Source organism: Staurois parvus, unplaced genomic scaffold (genome assembly GCF_062004578.1).
Source record: "Staurois parvus isolate SC_StPar_1 unplaced genomic scaffold, SC_StPar_1.0 ptg000324l, whole genome shotgun sequence".
NCBI classification, from domain to species: Eukaryota; Metazoa; Chordata; class Amphibia; order Anura; family Ranidae; genus Staurois; species Staurois parvus.
This window is the reverse complement of record NW_028318120.1, coordinates 102,499-123,114: the sequence shown is the minus strand read 5'-3', so window position 1 is coordinate 123,114 and position 20,616 is coordinate 102,499. Positions and strand designations below refer to the sequence as shown.

The following is a 20,616-nucleotide window of genomic DNA, read 5'->3' as shown; positions in this document are numbered from 1 at the left end:
AATGTCCCCAGAAACCAAAAGATCTCCCTGAAGAAGAAGGGCTTTGACAGCCCTACAGAATGCTGGTGGAATATCTGGCTCTGAATTAGACACTTCTGAAGATCTCTCTGCAGATCTCAGAGGATGGTTGGAAGACAGTGAGAAGTTGAAGGAAATATACTTAAACCAGTCTGCCTCAGGAGCAGCAGCAATAGCTTCTAGATCCAAAGATCCATAAAGTTGCACAGAGAACTGAAAGGCAGTGCAGAGACATGGACATGTGGAAGAACACAAAGCCAGAGAAGGCAGATAGCAGAACTCAGTTTATAGCCCCTGGAACCATGTCCTAAACCAGGCATCCAAGATGCTATGAACAGAGGTTTGCAAGAACTAACAAAATGTTTTCCTTCTGAAAACAGGCATTTCTGCAAACCTGGGGCTTTTAAAGATCCAAGATTCATGATTTAAGCATGGTCTTGGGGGGGTCAAGGCATAACAAAATGAATCCTTTGTTGCCTCAGGACTGAGGTAGACAAACACCTCCATCCTCAGTGACATGACAGTGTCCAGGACAGCTCCAAAAGACTGCCCACTTGAAAAGTATGCACCTCAAATCGTTAACACATTCCTATTTCACAGCCCAAATTTTGACTGAGAATGTCTGCATGTACACAGATAGCAGACACACATGAAATCACAGGAAAGTTATTAATTATCTCATAATAGTCCAGGGTTGCAGACATATATTCCTGACACACCACACAATATAGGATTAATGTGAAAGGAGGCTGAATCTGCCCACAAAAGTCCAAACCTAGGGACAGGTGAATCCTAATGAGAAACATGCGTGCATATTAGGACAGAACACTGCCAGATCAAGAGTGTGGCAATCTACATCTGATAAGATATCTCAAAAGGAATATGGGCTCTCATACTTTGGTATGAAAGAAAAGGCTTAACAGAAATATCCCAGTGTCCATATGGTGCACTAGGGAGTAACTTGTGCATCAGAAGGAGTTTAGGAGTCTTAGGGCTCTAAAGAGTCCCAGGCAGGTAGCTGTAATAGTAGAAACTAGACTAACCACAAGTTTGAGATGGTACACCGCGCAATATAACTGAAATAAACTCTTCAAGTCTGGCTGCAACCCACAACTATGCAGAAGCCCCAGGGATTATACAGGGTGACCAGCAGAAAGTACAAAGGATGGTGCCACAACGAGGATGGAAGGAAGGGCCCCAGAGACTCTCTACACCCTGAACCAATGGGCAGTACTGGAGCCTGTCTGATGGTAGAGATGGGAAGTTCACCACCCACAAAATGCAGAGAAACTTATAGCAACAAGTGCACCACAGCAAGTCTATTCAGACACACAGCAAAGGGGACAAAAGGAGCACCCATGGACCACTCCAGGCCACCCACAGGGAAGGGGATAAAGAAAAGAGGGTTCTATTTTTTCATAAATCATTGATTTATCCTGCTAGGATGCAGGGACTAAGCTCCCTATGACAGACCCTTTACTAGAACAGGGGGCATTGTCTGTCTTGGGAAACAATGGGACGGAGTGAATAAGTCCCTTGGTTATATGTGCAAACCATGAGGAGCACTCACTGGTTTTCCTTATGTCCAGGATAGGGCTGTCACAGTGAAACCTGCACATAGCTATGAATCTGTATACGCTCAATGGCTGGGGAGATTACAAGGATCTATATTATCCTATCAGCTCAATTGTTGACTGAAGGTCTCAAAGAGTTAATAAAAATAAAATAAAAAATCTCTGCAAAAAGAAAGGGAACCAAGATTCCCAGTAGGTCTACTCCTTGAAACTAGGCTAAAAAACTGAGTTGCCTTTTGCATATGGGAGTTTGGCACTATCAGGGACTGCCCTTAGGCTGTGCTTTTGTTCTGTTGCCTGGTGTGCTACTCCAAAAGAAAGCACCATAACACAATGGTCAGAAAATTAAAAAACACTGTTTTACTAAGTATGCACCCCCTACACGAAATTAAAACCTTACCCCATACAGAAATAATTTTCAAATTAATACAGTATAAACACCAGTTTGAACCTGATTATTTGATTGGTACAACTATGAGAATACTTATTTTTAAAAGAGTTTTATTGGGAAGGGGGTGGATTGAAGAATAAATGTACATTTAAGAGATAGATGGGCACAGTAAGGGTCCGTTCACGTTATGTGTGTTGACTGGCATTTTTCTGCACACAACAATGCAGGTCACTGCTAGTAAACATAGAAAACAATTGTTTCCTATGTGTACCGTTTACGCTACAGCTCTGTGTTGCAGAGACATGAATGGAGTGTACATTTATACACTCTCAATAAAGTGTAAACAAATTGTAAACAGTGTGATGTCCTAAAGTAGTAGCAAAGTAACGAGCACCAACCTGCACCTTAAAATTGAACTTTTCATGTGTGGGTAGTGGGAACTAGTGTGTAAGGGTCAACATATAATGGCTGGAAAGTGTTCAGCAAAAAAGTACAGTGAAGTGCAGTGCACAGTAATGGGCTATTTTTACGGTTGAGAGAGTGGAATTCATTACAATAAGTAATACATAGAATAAGATTAAAGTGGTAAGAAACAAAAAAATAAAAAATAATAAAAAAAATTTCCCCTGCAGGATAATGTCATAATGTACTAGTATGCACGGTATACTAGCACATTATGACAGACTTACCTTAAAATGAGTCATTGCTGCCAGGGTTTCCATCTTCACACAGTCTTCCTAGTGGATTTGAGGGATTTTGCCGTTTGAATGGGCGTGCCATATTTATTTATTTATTTCAGGTACTTATATAGTGTCGCCAATTTACACAGCGCTTTACATATATATTGCACATTCACATCAGTCCCTAACCCTCAAGGGGTGTACAATCTAAGGTCCCTAACTTACATTCATACATACACATACTAGGGCCAATTTAGACAGGAGCCAATTCACCTACCAGCATATTGATTTCAGTTCCATGCATTTGCACAGGCTTCACTCACGGTCACGGCACAGAGCTCTGAATGGATGGCACTATCCTTTCAGAGCACAGTGTGTATGTGACACTGACATCACCAACGGCTACTAAAGTAAATATCTCCTAAATGGAGCATGTTTAGAAGATATGTACTGTACCTACAGGTAAGCCATGTTATAGGCTCACCTGTAGGTATAAATCAAAAAGCAGACTTTAGTACCGCTTTAAAGGATAAATTCACATTTGGGAACATGTTACATGTTCCGCCGTTTTTAGGGTGGAACATATAACATGTTCCCATAGCTGTAGCTGCACCCCCCTCACGCTGACAGATAGTATGGGGAACTTCTCCCCATACTATCTGTCAGATTTGAACACAGCATGGCTGTGAAGGGCTCCACCCACACAGCCGCGTCTGTGAATGAGTGCCTACAAGTTCTGGCAGCCTTAGCGGCTGTCAGTTTGTAGTTTTCAATGAACTGCCACAGTGCTGTGGAGCGCCGTGGTAGTTCACTGAAGCTTCCTTTCAGAATATCCGCTTGCTCGTACCAGGGGCGGACTGACCATTTGGAAAAACTCGGGCACTGCCCGAGGGCCCGGGGTCAGTAGGGGGCCCCATGAGATGACCCTGGTACCATTTTCATAGGCTTTTTTGTTTGGGCAAGGACACAGGGGTCCCATGATCCCCTATTGCCCGGGGGCCCCATGAGTTGTCAGTCCGCCCCTGGCTCATACATCCCATACAGCAAGCAGATATTCTGACAGGTCTGCAGGAGACCTGCATGGCATCAGTGATCTACTGATCGCTGGTACAATGCTTGTCAGGCTCCTGCAGACAAAAATAATAAATGCATTTTATCTGCAAAAAAATGTGTACTTATTATTTTTGTCAAAAAGGTGGACTTATCCTTTAAGTCACATTAAATATTATGACAACAGGTAACTTTGATACAATTGTCCTTTAATCAATACCTCCCCCCTCCAAGTTCAGCCCACGTACTCAAATACTTTCCTCCTTCATCCAGTGATCCTCGTTGCAGGGCCATGATGCCCTGCACTCAGTCTTTTCACAGTCTTTTCAGCTGACTGGCCCTGGGTGTCCTTCAACCCAGAAGACATCTTGTGGTGAACAAGAGATATCTGTTCTGCAACTCCAGATTAAAGGTAAATATTGCAGCCAGAGCTGCGTTCATTCTTTTAACCTTCGGGGGAAATTAAAAAAAACTAAGGTTGGGGTTTTTTTTTTTTTTATATCAAAGCCCCATAGTTGTTTAACTTTGAACTTTTAGGCACTGTCATCTGACACAATCCGACAAAGCAAAGAAGTAAAACCATGCAGTTTTACAGTTTCGAATTAACAAATTCTGCATAAGCCCATGATGACTGGTTCTCTTTAAGTGCTGCTAATATATCTTGCATCAAAAGCCTATTCATCTGTAGAAAGTATGTCAGAAATGTTATTGTATCTGGTCAGATCATGCGCTTTACAGGCATTTTATCTTGTGTAAATTCTTTCTAGGACAAAGTGTTAATCCAGCCTTTCTTGCCTTGTTTACATTAATTATACTGTCAGTAACACATTGGCAGCCAACTGGAAAAAGTGAAGAATTGATAACTGTACAACCTCTGAGGAATGTAAAACTATGCATAGTCTAGCTAAAAATGGGCATTACCAGGGCATTGTATTTGGCTAAGCAAAACAGTTTCTTAAATATTATGACAGCTTTTTTTTTTTTTATAAATGAACTTAAAATGTGTTTTTAGTACTTTGTATTCTTGTTTTTGAGAACAAAACTGAAAACATTTCTTAAAGGCAAATGTAAACAATAAAATAGCAGTTTTAACAGCATAAGACTTAGTTTACACTTGCAGCTTAGAGTAGTTAAAAGTGATAATAAAACTTTGTTTTGTTTTTTTAAATAACAGACATACATGTCATACTTACCTGCTCTGTGTAATTTCTTTTTGCACAGAGCAGCCTCGATCCTCTTCTTCTCAGGTCCCCCAGCCAATGCTAGTAGCTCCTTCCCTTTGTTCAGTGCCCCCAATAGCAAGCCGCTTGCTATGGGGGCACTGGTGCATGCTTGTTCTCCAGCCCCACTGTATGTATCCATAAACCAAGCCCCCCCCCCCCCCCCGGTGACTCCTAATTTGGCTCACTGGCTGTGATTGACAACAGTGAGAGCCAATGGCTCCCACTGCCTCTGCAAAGCCTGTGAGATTGGGGAACTCTGCTACAAACAGGCACAGTGCTGGATCTAATGAAAGCTCAGGTAAGTATTGGGAGAGGGGGGCCAGGGGGCAATACTAATACCTCAATAATTTTTACCTTAATGCAAGGAATGCATTAAGGTAAAAAATGTTTAGGCTTTAAATATTTTAAAGCTAAGCCTATGATGTAGTGTGTGTATTTAAAGTGACACTAAAAAATATTTTTATTTTCCCAAAATAATTCATACACATCCACTACTTTATGGCCCTGTAATCTATTTATCATTAGATAATTTCTTACTGTTGTTTTTGCCTTCTCTTAAAATCCTCGGTAAGCTCCCAAACCTCTCCTCTTCCTGCTCACTCCCTCTTGTTTAGAATGAACAGTGCACATCAGTTGTGGTCATGTACAGTACAGTGCTCTATGCACACTACATATCCCATCGTCTTATCTCGGGAGTGAGCAGGGCAGGGTGGCTATTTTCCTACATACAGTGGGACCTTGGAAAACAAACGTAGCTACCAAAGCCAGACCAAAGCAGCAAAAATAAAGGAATTCAGAGGAGGGTGAGAGCAATAGCAGATACTTTTTAAGTTAAAGAGGAGTTTCAGCATATGTATTTCTATTTTCTCCTCCGGAAGGAATATCAGCTGTTGAACATAATCTATGATATATCCCAGGAACCGTATTCTCTGGGCTGGAATCAAGTTGGACTTTTCCAGATTTAAAAGCCATCCCAAGCTTCTCAGATGAGCCCGAGTTGTCTGAAGATCTAACAGCACCTGCGTCCTGGTTTCTGCAAACATGAGTAGGTCATCTAAGTATGGCACCACCAAAATTCCTCTCAACCTCAGAGACTCTAGTGCTTCTGCCATGGCCTTGGTGAACACCCTTGGAGAAAATGACAGGCCGAAGGGTAGTGCCCTGAACTGCAGGTGCCAGATGGAAGATCCCAGATTGGCCACCAGTCAGAGGAACTTCTGAGAAGGCTGTGCTATCAGAATATGAAGGTAAGTGTCCCGCAGATCGATAGTTGCCATAAAAAAACTCGAGGATAGCAGCTTCCTCAATGAAAAAATTGTATCCATGCAGAAGTGCTTGCACTGAATGGATTTGTTCAGTAACTTCAGATTCAAGATTAGACAGAACTTCCCTGAAGGCTTTTGGACTAAGAAGATGTGTGAGTAGAACCCCCGGCCTTCTTGTTCCCTTGGCACCTGAATGATGACCTCCTGCTGCATCAGTTCCTTCAAAAGAGATGTCATTGCTGAAGCCATCTCCTGACTCCTTGGGAGACTGGTCAAACAAAATCTGGTTGGTGGGGTCCGGGAGAACTCCAGGCTGTACCCCTGGGTCACGATATTTCTGACAAAAGAACTTGATGTTGTTATTTCCCACAGTGAGGAGAAGGCCTGAAGCCTCCCTCCCACCAGAAGAAAGATTCGCTCTTGGACGGCCGCCCTGGGGGTCTGAAGAGTACCCCCCCCTTTACCCCTGTTTCTCTGGGAACTCCAGTTTCTTTTCTGGGTCTGTTCCTGATTTCTTTGGCTTTGTGAAAAAGGACGAAAATTCTTTCTAACCGGTTGCTTATTTTTTGGCGGGAAAGCCTTTTACTTATCCGCCATTCTATCCAGCACCGATTCCAGATCTGGGCCGAAAAGGGGGATTCCGAATAACTTCACCTTAGAAGCCGAGTCTCCCGACCAGGTATTGAGCCAGATTGCTCTTCTTGCTGAGTTGTCCAACGTGAAAGACCAGGCCGTCATTCTGATAGATTCTGCCGAAGCGTCAGCCATATACTTTACGGCTTTTAGAAGGACCGGGAATTACTCCAAAAGCTCCCTCCCGGAGGTCCCTGCCTCGTCATGATCCCTCAACTGTTCTAACCAGCACTCCAAATTTCTCACCACTACCGTAAAGGCCATAGCTGGCTTGAGGTTGGTCAGGGAAGAGTCCCATGCTTTTTTAAGGAGCGAGTCTGCCCTCTTATCCATTGCATCCTTCAGAATGCCCATATCCTCAAAAGCCAAGTCAGGGCGCCCTGAAACTTGTGAAAAGGGCACATCCAACCTCGGTTTCTTATTCCATACCAAGGACTTGTCTTCCTCAAAGGGAAACCTTCTTCTTAGGGATTTGGAAAAGAAAGGGCCCCTTTCTGGAACCTTCCATTCTTTCTTTACGGAGTCTGATAATACCTGATGGACCGGGAAGACTCTACATTTAGCTTGGCCCTGGTACATTTTATCATGAACTGACAGCTGGACAGTCTCCTCCTGGATTTCCAGCGTCATACATATTGCTTTCAGCAGGTCGTCCACCTCCTCCAGCGATAGTTTGTATCTGGACAAGCTTGCAACCTGCTCCTCACCGTCTTCTTCCTCTGAGATGGAAGTACGCTCTCTCTCTCTTCATCTGAGTCGCTGATTTCCTTTTGGCCTGAAAAGGACGGCCGTGGACTAGACAAGGTGCTCTACTGCAAAGCTGGGTGAAGCGGCAGTAGTTTATCCAACAAGAATTGGACCAAACCCAGAGTCTCCAACAATTCCTTCTTGACAGAAGCAAACATGTCACTGCATTGCTGCGAAGATTCTTCTTTTTCTAAATCTGACACACATGCTTTTCAAAGTGGTCTTGGCCATGAATCTCTCAGGGGATTCTTACAAGATGGACACTTCCTTTTAACTGGTGTGACCCCCTTTGTCTTGACCTGAAATATAGGAAAGCGACAAGACAACCGGAAAAAACCAAATCAGGCTCTCATCCAGCCAGATCCTCCTCAGCCCCCCTCCTAACCTGGTGTGCAAAGGTGCGAGAGAGAATGAGAGAGAGGAGAGGGGGGAGACTTAGTCCACAATACTCCCAAGTTATCCCTCTGAGCCGTGGAGCAGAGCGGAGTCACCTGTGTGCTACAGCAGCAGGCTTCCCAGGGATAGCAACAAAAACATACCAGGAAAAAAAAAAAAAAATCAAAGGAACCCCACAGTAAGGACAGAAGGCTCCACTGTAACCCCCTAATCTGGGCTAGGCTGGTGCATGATGCGCCTGCTTCCACCACTGCTGCTGGAACCCGTCTCCTCCATCCTGCAGAGAGCGCAGCTTGCTGAGACCTGTGGTCCTTTAAAGTTCCTGCTAGTCTCCAGAGTGCTGGTGACCCAGAACCGGAAGCACCTGCCGACCTGCCTCCTCCCCTTGCATTCCAGTGACCAGAACCAATGCCGCCACGCCCCCACCATAAGTCGCACCCACCAGTACGGCATCCCCCCAGGACCTCCGGAAGTCGCCTGAAAGCTTCCCAAGGCCCGGAACCCCGGGAGACCCGCTCCCTGCGAGGGGAAAGAAAGTGGCAGGACTCCACGGCTGGTCATTGCTCCCCTGAGGAGAAAAGGTGCTGGAACTTGGTACTCAAGATCCATCTGGGAGGTATAAGACCAATGCACTCCCCCGCTGGAGAGAGCACAGCCCCCTCATAACCCAGGTTCCTACAGCGCTTCCACTATGGCAGAGGAAACACCATAACTGAGGGCATGGTAGAAAAGGCGGACCTTTAAGTTGCGGTGTTTCCTGTGTTATGGGTGGAGCTGTGCTCTCTCCAGGTGCTGTCCTGAAAGGCAAGGAGAGAAAATCCAAATGTGGCAGAGAAGGAAGAGCGGAACTTAAGAATATATGCTTGGCATGCATTCGCAAACCATTCAGAATCATAGGCTGTCGTAATGCAACAAACATTAACATAGCAGACCACAAAGATATGAATAGGGCCATTACCCTACTGTAACTTCTGCTTGTGTTACAGAAAGCAGCATACTGGCATTAGATGTGAAGGAGCCTTAAAGTATAACTAAAGGCAAAGGTTTTTTTTTTTTAGTTTTGGATACAGTGCAGAGGGTTTAGACCGCCTGTCTGTTTTTTTTGCTGTCTGTGCCCCCAGTACCGTTATCATTGGATCTGAAATTAAAAGAAAATCCCAAATTTTGGGTTGTCCACAGAAAAGTAGTAGTAAAAGTAAATCTTCCAATGGGTCATTAGTTCTGGTGGCTTGGGGGTCCTCAACAAATTTTCTTTGCAAGGATTTCTCACTTCCTGTTTTAGCTATGGGACAGGAAGTGAAGGAAAATCTCTGCAATGTGACACGGATGGCAAAAAACATCTGACAGAGGTTATAACCCTCCCTTGCTATATCTAAAATGAAAAAACAAAAAAGCCTATAGTTCTACTTTAAGTGAGCAGAACAGAAGCAGTAAACCTGTCAGGTTTTTACTGCGGTCTGTGCCCCCCTGTCAGGGAGATTCACCCTCTCTGTTTGTCCTGTTTACTGTTATCATGGTGAAAGTTAAAGAAATTCTGGGTTGTCCAAAGGCCAGTACTAGAGAGGAAATCTTTCAATGGATTCTGGTGGCAGCTAGGGATTATTGTCCCTCATTTCCGAGGGATTTCCCCTCACTTCCTGTATTCGCTATGGGACAGGAAGTGAAGAGATATCTCCCCAGTGGGACACAGATGGCAAAAGAAAATCAACAGGGGTTATAAACTACCTTACCCTTTATTCAAAAAATATTTTCCGTTCTACATTGTGTGTGTGTATAAAATATATATCTTTATAGCCATACACTATGCAATCTGATTGTAAAATCTGTTTAATCTCCTTTACATTTACAAAAACTGGTAAATAAAAAGTAAAAAAAATACTAAGCAAAAGACTTTTAGTTAGAGAGCTGGAGAATGTGTCAATGGACTATGAGTGTGGTGATCACTGATATGCACCATGACACACTTTAAGTTAGCTTTTTAAAAGGTACTCCAAGAATGATACAAAATCAACTCTTGCAGTGGGTTTAGCCTAGAAATAAGGTATAATACTTACCTTGCAGGTAAGTGCAAGACTATTAACCTTACAATGTATATGAGGTGGCGAGCCTGTGATTGTGGCCTGAAGCGGCTTAGAGAAGACACTGTGGAGGACAGGTCGCATGGATTGAGGGTCCAGGAATATGGTAGGTAAGGGTCCATTCACATGGGGTGCCTGACTGCGTACCCCATTCAAATCCATGTTTTCCCGGCACGGGGTGGTTGCTTGTATCCCTATGTTGGAATTCTGGAGAAGTCTATTGGGACAATGCATGGACAGAACCGCTGTGTCCAAACATGATGTGGTTGCGTACAGGTGCAGGTCCCCGAACAGGGTACAGACTACTATGGATTACCAGTATAGGGATGCATGCTGGGGGGATTTACGGTCAAGTGTCCCATGTGAATGGGTTCTAATACATCCTATCTATGCATCCTTGGACTGAACAAGAATTCAACCCCTCTAGAGGAGCAAAGGTTTTGTCTCATTCCCGAAGTTCAGGGTTAACACAAGAGAAGCAAACCACCTGTTGTTACGGCACACATAAGTATGAAATGACCCTTAAAACAAGTCCTCATACTTTCTATACATAACATTGTTAATCTAATGACACAGGAAAATGCCTCGAACTCTTAGTCACGGAGCATGAGCTCTTACACCTGCAAAGTTGCTCAAACACTCCATGTAAACAGTGACAACACAAAAGCAGGCCACAAAATATAATAAACTACATAGCGTATAACATGTATTACTTGCACAGCTACTTACTGTACTGCCCACACCACCCTATACACCAGGCTGACGACACTGAGTGCAGGTAGAGCAGCTCTCCAAACTCATGCTGCTTGTTATGAAACTAGCCGGTTCCACCGAGACCAGCTTCAGTCCTAGCTCAACAATGGAACATTCCAAGTGCCTTTTACGAGGGGGGGTTCAGCATAAGGACCTGTGAATTTCCCATGTGAACAATGTATTAGAAGACTGAAACTGCTTTACTTCAGAGCAATGTAGCACCATTTGTAAGACTGTGACAACTGTGACTCCCAAGAAGGGAAACATCATTGTTTACCTAGTAAACCTAACAAGAGCCTAGTATGACAAAGCATCAACCCCTGCTGGCTGGTGAACTCACAGCAGTCCCATCCCCTGGGCTAATCTGCTCCATTGTGGAAGCTTAGTGGATATAATTAGCTTCACAAAGCAGACCAACTGTACCTGTGAGGCCATACAATACTCAACATTAACTGTTCAACAAATCATTAGGGGAGGAGGACATCAGAAAACATTAAATTCTCATAAATAACATTTACAGAAAAACACTCCAAACGTCACATTGAATACAAATAATGACAAGGAGCATATAAGAGCATAAAATATTTATTTTATATATTTAAAGTATAAAAAGTACAAACATAAAATATATAAAATATACAGAGCAAACATTAACCAATTCATAATTTCACATTCTATAGTTTTTACATCAAAAATTTTGGAAAATCAGAGCTGAACTCCGGAAAAAGAGCTAAGATGTGGACATCTGGACGCTCCTCGTAGACTGTCGGCTGTGACATCGCGGTGAGCGAGGCTTGTCCCTGTTTTCTTGAAGCTGTCATTGCTGTTGTCCACTAGACACCCTGTTTGTGAGTGCATTTCTGACGTTTTAATAAAACATTTTGGTTTTAAACGTACTGCACCATGATTTCCTTTTTTGATTCCCCGAACATGATCTATGGTATGGAGACATGATGACTACCTGCTGTTAAGGCTATTCCATATTGTGCTGATTGGCTGCTTACAGTATATTGCTCCCAGTTTGGATTACTTCTGCTGATCATCGCTCCCAGAGCAAATGCTATCTTTGCTGACTTATAGTCTTGCCAGCATGGAGCTCTGGTGAGTGTACCCATTTCATTCGGGGGTGGATTTTTTTTGCACAGTGTTTGATTTATACAAGATTTCAAAACTGTTTAATTACTTTGTTATGGTAGATGGACTTTTATATAACATTTTTTCTATCATGGACATCATTTTAAACTAATAATTTTTGTATTTACTTATATTTAGCGCACTCTTTGATTTATTCAAATAAAACCTACTATACTCTGATCACCCCTAATGGCCACTGCCAAGGGTTCTATTGTCAGAGCAAAGAGCAACAGTGGGCATCAATGTCTTGTGCCTCTGTTTAATGCAAAAGATGGTGATAGGGCATTATTTACCTGTATTCGTGTTGTGGGTGCCTTATAAAGAAATCGAAGCCAAGAGATAAATCTAGTCCCCATTCAACACTATCGAAAGCCTTCGCGGCATCAAGAGAATTGCTCTACTGCCCACATTTTCTGTGGTAGTTGTAAATTAAGATACCGCCTACGGAGGTTGATGGCAGTCAACCTGTTGGGGATAAACCACGACTGATCCGGGTGTATGAGTTTAGCAATTACTTTGGAAAGCCGTGTTGCAATCTTTAAATCTTTGGGCAACGGGGAAATTGGGCGGTATGATTCTGCTTGAGTAGAGTCCTTTCTTGGCTTCAAAAGAACTACTACAACCGCCTCGTTCATAGAGGCTGGAAGGAATGTTTGAATCATAGCAGCCTGTATTGTTTAGTAATTCAGGAAGAAGTAGCTCTCCAAAAACTTTATAAATTTTGATTGGCAATCCATCACTACCTGGAGTCTTAGAATTGGGAAAAGAATTCACTGCTGATTGTAATTCTTCTAAGGAAATAGGAGCGTTCAATTGCTTCCTATCTGCCTCTGAATAGCTTTGGAAGATTGTCAGCAAGGAATTCAGTTAGCCGTTCCAAGGGATATGAAACTTTAGAAGAGTATAAGGAAGCATAGAAGGAACTAAAGCCCTGCAAAATGGTGGGAGTGTCATCGGCCACCTGAGTTAGAGACAGTTGTAATGTAGAGAGGCATAGGTTGATGGCTGTTGGGACTTGGCTATAACCACGCATAGGTGGCCTCTTTTCTCTTCCTCCTCAAAAAAGGTCTGAGAGGAGAAAAAAAAACACTTTTTTTTCAGCATGTTGTAATTGTGTAGCACAATAAAATTGCTGCGCATTTATCCATGCTTTTCCAGATATCAACAGCATCTCTTACCCACTGTGTGCAGGCATAGGATAGCAGGCTGCTTTTGTTGGCCAACTATAGTAAAGATGGCTGTCCTCTTCTTTGTATCATGTAACCCTCTCACATTCCAGGAGAGAACAGTGTCTGAATGAGTGTTCATTTGTACAAACCGAGAATGAAAATAATCTTCGGATCAAGTACCACATTCAGGCAGATAGGAAAAAATATATTGGAGGGGATCCTCAAAATCATAAACAGCAGGCAAAGGGATCCATACAGCAGAATAGACAGGACTTGTAGTGAGGACATGTAAAGGAGGTAGAACAAGATGGACATTTGAAGTCAGCAAAAAAAAGACTAAAAAAAAACAGGAACTGTAACAACCCACAAAAGTCAAGGCCCATTCCAGGACACAGCTGGTTGGGCGCAAGTCTCCCTGCAGGGTTGGGAGGGGGGCGTAAAAACAACTATGCCAGGCAGTTAGCCATGTAAGCATCCATAATGATCAGTAGAAGCTGTCAATTCTTTCTTTCCGAGCTCCACTGTAGGCAAAATGTGAGAACATATTCAAGCAATATTATTGGTACCAAACAAAGTAATCAGGTGGGTTCTGGGCAGAGACTCTGTTCACTGGACGCGGTAGTAGGCGAATCAAAAAATTTAACTGATCTGTTCAACACCAAAACACAGTTTTGCAGGGTATAACATGGAGTATGACACTGGGATAGAGTATAGGCATCTTAACCTCTGTGAACTTAGCCCGCTTCCTCTGGACCTCAGCTGAGAAATCAGGAAATATGGACACTTTGGAGCCCTGAAATTCCATATTGATTTTCTGCTTAGCCACGCGTAGGATAATATCCCTGTCTTTGTAGTGAAGGAGCTTCAATAGAAGGGTCTATCAGGGCCCCCTGGTGATGGAGTAGGGGTAGGAGGGTTTGGACCCTGTGTACTCTTTCCACAGAGAAAAATGGTGTCAGGATATCTTTTACAAAGGTGTTAGAAAGCTAAGACTGAATAAAATCAACAGGGCTTCTACACTCAGCTTTGTCAGGCGTACTCACGATCTATAGATTACTGCGTCTGAGTCTATTTTCCATATCCTCAACTCTGCATGATCAGATGTTTTAGCTGTAATGGTGCAAACATCTTGTTCTAAAAGGGAGCAGCTCATCCTCTATGGTGCTCACCCTACCCTCCAGAGCAGTAACTCTTTCTCTAATCTTCTGCATATCATATCTAATGTGAAGTATATCCTCCTTCATGCCCTTAAATTCTAGTTAGTTGCATGAGTGAGGAGCCATAGGTATGAACAGCTGTAAGGATTTCTTTCAGTGTGGGTTCTGGGTGGTCTGCCTCAGTATTCTCAATGAGTGAAGGTGAGGAAGGCCGTAACGTACTCACAGCATCCCGGGAGAAGGAAGGCATCGGAGTTATCAGAGCTGGCTGGTCTGCACCGGAAGGACTTGGCGGAGGAAGGGACAAGGGCTCTGGTGGTGAGTGTACCTTATTCGGTGTGTATGCATATTTCCCCAGTTTAGCCGCTGTATCCTCTTGAAGGTCTTTCACGCTGCGGGAGTGGGGTACCGCCATGTTGGGTAGGCCGCACAGAAGAAGCACCATCCTCCCTCTTCCTGGTCATGGCCACGGAACTCCAGAGTAACGGTGGAGGAGGCAGGGTGCTACCACACAGCTGCAGCAGTGTCTCTTAGCGGTACCGATGATATTTGGGTCTCAGTGCAGGATCACAGGCAGGATTCAGTTGGAGCTGTAGAGTAGTGTGTCCGCTCACATGGACGGCCAAGCTATGCCCCCCGCTAAACACATTATTTATTTCAGGTACTTATATAGCGCCATCAATTTACGCAGCGCTTTACATATATATTGTACAATCACATCAGTCCCTAACCCTCAAGGGGAGTACAATCTAAGGTCCCTAACTCACATTCATACATACACATACTAGGGCCAATTTAGACAGGAGCCAATTACCTTACCGGCATGTCTTTGGCGTGTAGGAGGAAACCGGAGTACCCGGAGGAAACCCACGCAGGCACTGAGAGAACAAGCAAACTCCAGGCAGGTGGTGCTGTGGTTGGGATTCGAACCGGTGACCCTAGTACTGCCAGGCGGAAGTGCTAACCATTTAGCCACTGTGCTGTCCATATTTACATGTGCTCAGCGTTTTTTTCTGCCAACGATTTGCTGCTCCTGAACACGCTGGCTGTTCATGGACACAAAGGGGTTGATTTACTAAAGGCAAATAGACTGTGTACTTTGCAAAGTGCAGTTGTACCCTGCAAGTGAAGTTGCTCCAAAGCTTAGTAAATGAGCAGATGCGCTGCTGACTTCCGTCATCCAATAATGTGCAAACAAAAATGCTGTTGTTTTTTTTTTTTCCCTTGTATGTGATTGGCTATTCTTTGCAAAGTGAATCTTTGCCTCATTTATTAAGCTCTGGAGAAAAAGTGCAGTTGCAATGTGCACAATATAGTTAGGTATATATATATTTGGACACAGGCACAATTTTAGTTTTTTTCAGGTATTTACCAAAACATATTCAAGCTATAGTTACTTTTCGCTCCATAAGATGCACCTAGGTTTTACAGGCAGAAAACAGGAAAAAAAAATTCTGAACTAATGGACTGCAGACATAGTACAGAAGATGACCAGAGACTGCGGACACAGTACAGAAGATGACCAGAGACTGCAGACATAGTACAGGGGATGACCAGAGACTGCGGACACAGTACAGGAGATGACCAGAGACTGCGGACATAGAACAGGAGATGGACCAGAGACTGCAGACACAGTACAGGAGATGACCAGAGACTGCGGACACAGTACAGGGCATGACCAGAGACTGCGGACACAGTACAGGAGATGACCAGAGACTGCGGACATAGAACAGGAGATGGACCAGAGACTGCAGACACAGTACAGGAGATGACCAGAGACTGCGGACACAGTACAGGGCATGACCAGAGACTGCGGACACAGTACAGGGGATGACCAGAGACTGTGGACACAGTACGGGAGATGACCAGAGACTGCGGACACAGTACGGGAGATGACCAGAGACTGCGGACACAGTACGGGAGATGACCAGAGACTGCGGACACAGTACGGGAGATGACCAGAGACTGCGGACACAGTACAGGGGATGACCAGAGACTGCAGACACAGTACAGGGGATGACCAGAGACTGCGGACACAGTACAGGAGATGACCAGAGACTGCGGACACAGTACAGGGGGTGACCAGAGACTGTGGACATAGTACAAGAGATGACCAGAGTTTGCGGACACAGTACAGGAGAAGACCAGAGACTGCGGACACAGTACAGAAGATGACCAGAGACTGCGGACACAGTACAAGAGATGACCAGAGACTGCGGACACAGTACAGGGGATGACTGCTGACCTTTGGGGAGGGGGGGGGGGAGCGGGTACCTGAATTTGACAGGTACCCGCTCTTACTTCCGTGGAGTTGTTCTTTGATCTTACCTGTTCCTCTATCCAGCCGCGCGCTGTCTTCCCGGCTTCTGTAGTGTGGGCGCTCGGCAGACAGCCGGATGTCCAGTGCGCATGAGCGAGAAGCGCTGTGCTTTGTGATTGGTCCGGTGGCTTCTGGGAACTCTCATGTGTCCCAGGTACCGCCTTACCATTCACAAAGAGCACCGCTTCTTGCGCATGCGCACTTGGCACCCGGCTGTCACGCACACTACAGAAGCCGGGAAGACAGCGCGCCGCTGGATAGAGGAACAGGTAAGGTCCCACTGCAGAGCTGAGCGGCCGGCCCGGTATTCTGACACGGCGGCGGTGGAAATACCGGACCGGCCGCTCCATATTCGCTCCATAAGACGCACTGACATTTCCCCCCTTTTTTGGGGGGAAAAAAGTGCGTGTTATGGAGCGAAAAATACGGTATATAATTATAATGGATATGGGCTGAAAGTGCACACACTCAGGTTTAATTTGAGGGTATGTACATCCAAACTTCAGGAAGGGTTTAGGAATTACAGTTCTTAAGAGTAGTCACCCCCCCCTTTTTTTCAAGGGACCAAAAGTAAATGGACAAATGAACAATGAACATAAATAAAATGTTCATTTTTAATATTTTGTTGAGAATCTTTTACTGGCAATGACTGCCTGAAGTCTGGAACCCATGGACATTACCAAAGACTGGGTTTCCTCCTTTCTGATGCTTTGCCAGGCTCTAACTGCAGCTGTCTTCAGTTGTTCTTTGTTTGTGGGTCTTTCTGCCTTTAGTTTTGCCTTCAGCCAGTGAAATGCATGCTCAATTGGGTTGAGATCAGGAGACTGACTTGGCCATTGCAGAATATTTCACTTTTTTCCTTCAAAAGCCCTTGGGTTGCTTTTGCAGTGTGTTTTGGATCATTATTCATCTGACAATGATAGCAAACTCACCTCACCTAAACCCCATATAGAATATGTGGGGTATTGTCAAGAGGAAGATGAGACACACCAGATCCAACAATGCAGATGAGCTGAAGTCCACTATGAAAGCAATCTGGGCTTTCATAACTCATCAGCAGTGCTACAGACTGGTCACCTCCATGCCATGCTGCATTCTGGGCTCAGTAAATGGCTGAAAGAGGCTGAAGGAGATCTGCAGCATTAAGATGGATAAAACAATAAAAAAAAGTATTTCATGAAAAAATAACAGTAGAGTCGTTTATGCTCGTGAAAGTAAAGCCTGGTTCACGCTAGTGTGATTTCTGATGCGACTTGTCGCATGACAATGGAATTCACATTTTTTCAATAGTGCCTATTCACAGCAATGCAATTCAGCACAGAACACTTTTTAAAAAAGGTGGTTCCTGTACTACTGTGATGCAATTCCAGGGTCAATTAGACTTCAATAGACTTGCACAGAGATCACATGTACATGTGATTCTAAAGCAATTTTGAAGGTGATTTCATGTTTTAACTGTCAACTAGCTTTCCAGGCAAATCCTTGTTCCCCAAAGTATTAGTAGTAGTAGTTGTAAGCAGCAGTATTAGCAGTAGTTTGCAGCAACAAGGAATAAACTATTATAAATATTATCTCCTCCTGTACCACTGCCCCATCCCTTCTAGATTGTAAGCTCGAAAGAGCAGGGCCCTCGATCCCCTCATGTTTTGCATTGTATTGGTATTGTTCTGTCACATGTTCTGTCCCCCTTTGTAATGTACAGCGCTGAGTGAACTATTGGCGCTTTATAAATACTGTATAATAATAATATAATAATAAAAAAAAAGGAAAAGAGTAAAATCACGTCAAAATTGCAAACTCACAATACTAAAATTGCACCTGAAATCGCATCAAAATCGCATTGATCTAGTGTGAACCAGGCCTATACATCATCCAGGTAAGGTTTACATCTCCTTTAAAAGAGAAGTATGGCCAAAGCTTTATTTGGCCATACTTCTCTTGTAGGTGACAGTAGTGCACCTACATTTGCTCTTCTGAGACTTAGAATTAGCTCCAAAATTGATCTGGACGCATATATTTTGAAACCTGTGTGCATGGGGACTAAAAGTTATTTACCATTTTTACATTTAGCTGCCAAATTTCACCAAAGCAGATGACATTCATGAGAAAACAGCTTTTATGGCTCATTTAGGTCAAATTAGAACTTCAGGAGGAAGTATAAAACCTAATGGAGCTGATTCAAAGTTGTGTTGAAGTGTTAGCCTAGAGGGGCAACAAAAACTTTAGAATGGTTCAGAAAACCACTATTCTAGTTTACATTCCAATGTTAAAAAGAATATGCAGCTAAGGGACTTCCTGCAACCTCCGAAAGATTAATTGGCCGATTTTCGCACTGTTAGCGGGTTAATTCATCTACGAAAAACAAATATGCGCATGAGCAGTGAGCTGGAAGGAACAGAAGTTTTGCCTGTTATATGGGGTGAACTTTATGACTTGGTCAGCCGATTTTTGTAATCATTGGTGGTAACGTTGGTTTAACGAATGACCGATTTTTCTTTTATCGGACGAAAAAACGCCCGGTTTTTAAGCCGTCTTTGGCCTGCATAAAGCTTGTCCATAAGGCAGGCTATAGATGGTACAATTTTCTTTCCTGCAACCACAGGCTCTGTTCATCACTCTGTTCTCTCTCTCCCACTGAGCTATTGTGTTCTCCCACTGCGGAAGGGGAGCCATCCCTACCGGGAGAGCACAGTGTTTACTGATAGCAGCTATAGCTTCTGTAAAAATCCGACATGCTGATTGTACCCAAGTCAATCGCTAGATCAACTTGGGTACAATCAGCATACCCATAGATGGTTCTCCAATCTTGGCTGGTCTCTGAACTGGCTGCGATTTGAACCGTCTCTGGCTGGCTTAATCCATATCCTGAGTTGTGCTGATCTGCGTAGATCACGAACGGGTTAGCTAAAGGACACACGGAAAACAACTGTTTTCTATGTGTCCATTTCACACGATAACGCTGAGGAGCAGCGTGCTAATAAAAACCATGTCTGGATTTTTACACAGGGTAACCCACCACACTACATGCGAACTTCACACCATGTTGTATGAATGATTGAAGAAAGAGTAAGTTTTGTGCCACTTCAATAAAGTTAAAAAAAAAAAGAAAATGTGCATTGCATTGTAACAACACATCATACTGGTCCTCGCTGCCCCTACACAACATACATTTTAGTCTGTGGGCTGGTGTGAATGAGTAGATAATTGGGATCTTTTCCATGAAATGGTCAATTAATGTAAGCCTGTACTTTGCCCATTTAGGGCAAAGTAATAGGTTCCTAGGTTCCTTTCCCATAATAGCCTGCCTTCTCTGCTGTTGATAGGAACCTTTTCTGTGTTCCCCACCACTCCATTTGCAATACAAGAAAAAGTCCTGTGTACAGTCTGGGTCAAAGTTTACAAAGAGATAAGGACTCTTCCCTTGTTCCGCAGGAGGCAACTGGTCACTCAGGCACCCATTGCTGTATCGTGGGAGGAAATCAGAAGTCATGACACCCATACCCTTAGCACTAAAATCAAATAATGTTGTCTACAGCACATCAAACCCCAAAATCTCAAATTCTTCAAACCCATCCTATGTAGTCCATCTACTATGTGTGGCCAGGCTTCAGAATAAGATAAAATCAAGGTCTCATAAAAACACAGCTAAAGTAGCAATAGAATTTGTGAAATGCAGGAACAGAAACTATATCAGGCTAAGTTCACACATGCAAAAAATTCTAAAGCAGACACTAATGCAACCAATGTGCGTTTCTGACGCATTTAATGTGCCTTTAAGAGGCATTAAACAATAGAACCCAGACTTTTTACCCAGGCACGTTTACAGCTCATTACCACAGACCTGAATGGAAGGAGCTGCAATGCCTCCCAGACTCGACATACAGCTTTTTTTTTTTTGCTGCACTATTTTATTATTATTTTATTACAGGTACTTACAGTCAAGTCCATAAATATTGGGACATCCACACAACTCTAACATTTTTGGCTCTATACACCACCACAATGGATTTGAAATGAAACAAACAAGA

The 20,616-nt window shown here is 43.7% G+C and overlaps 1 protein-coding gene and 1 pseudogene across 1 annotated transcript in view; both read right to left on the bottom strand.

The window, feature by feature from the left end:
- Window positions 1–20,616, bottom strand: part of SHROOM2 (shroom family member 2) — a 229,110-nt gene that overhangs the window by 170,773 nt on the left and 37,721 nt on the right. The gene's annotated exons all lie outside the window — the stretch shown is intronic.
- On the bottom strand, window positions 5,692–7,512 carry LOC149457346 (uncharacterized; annotated as a pseudogene).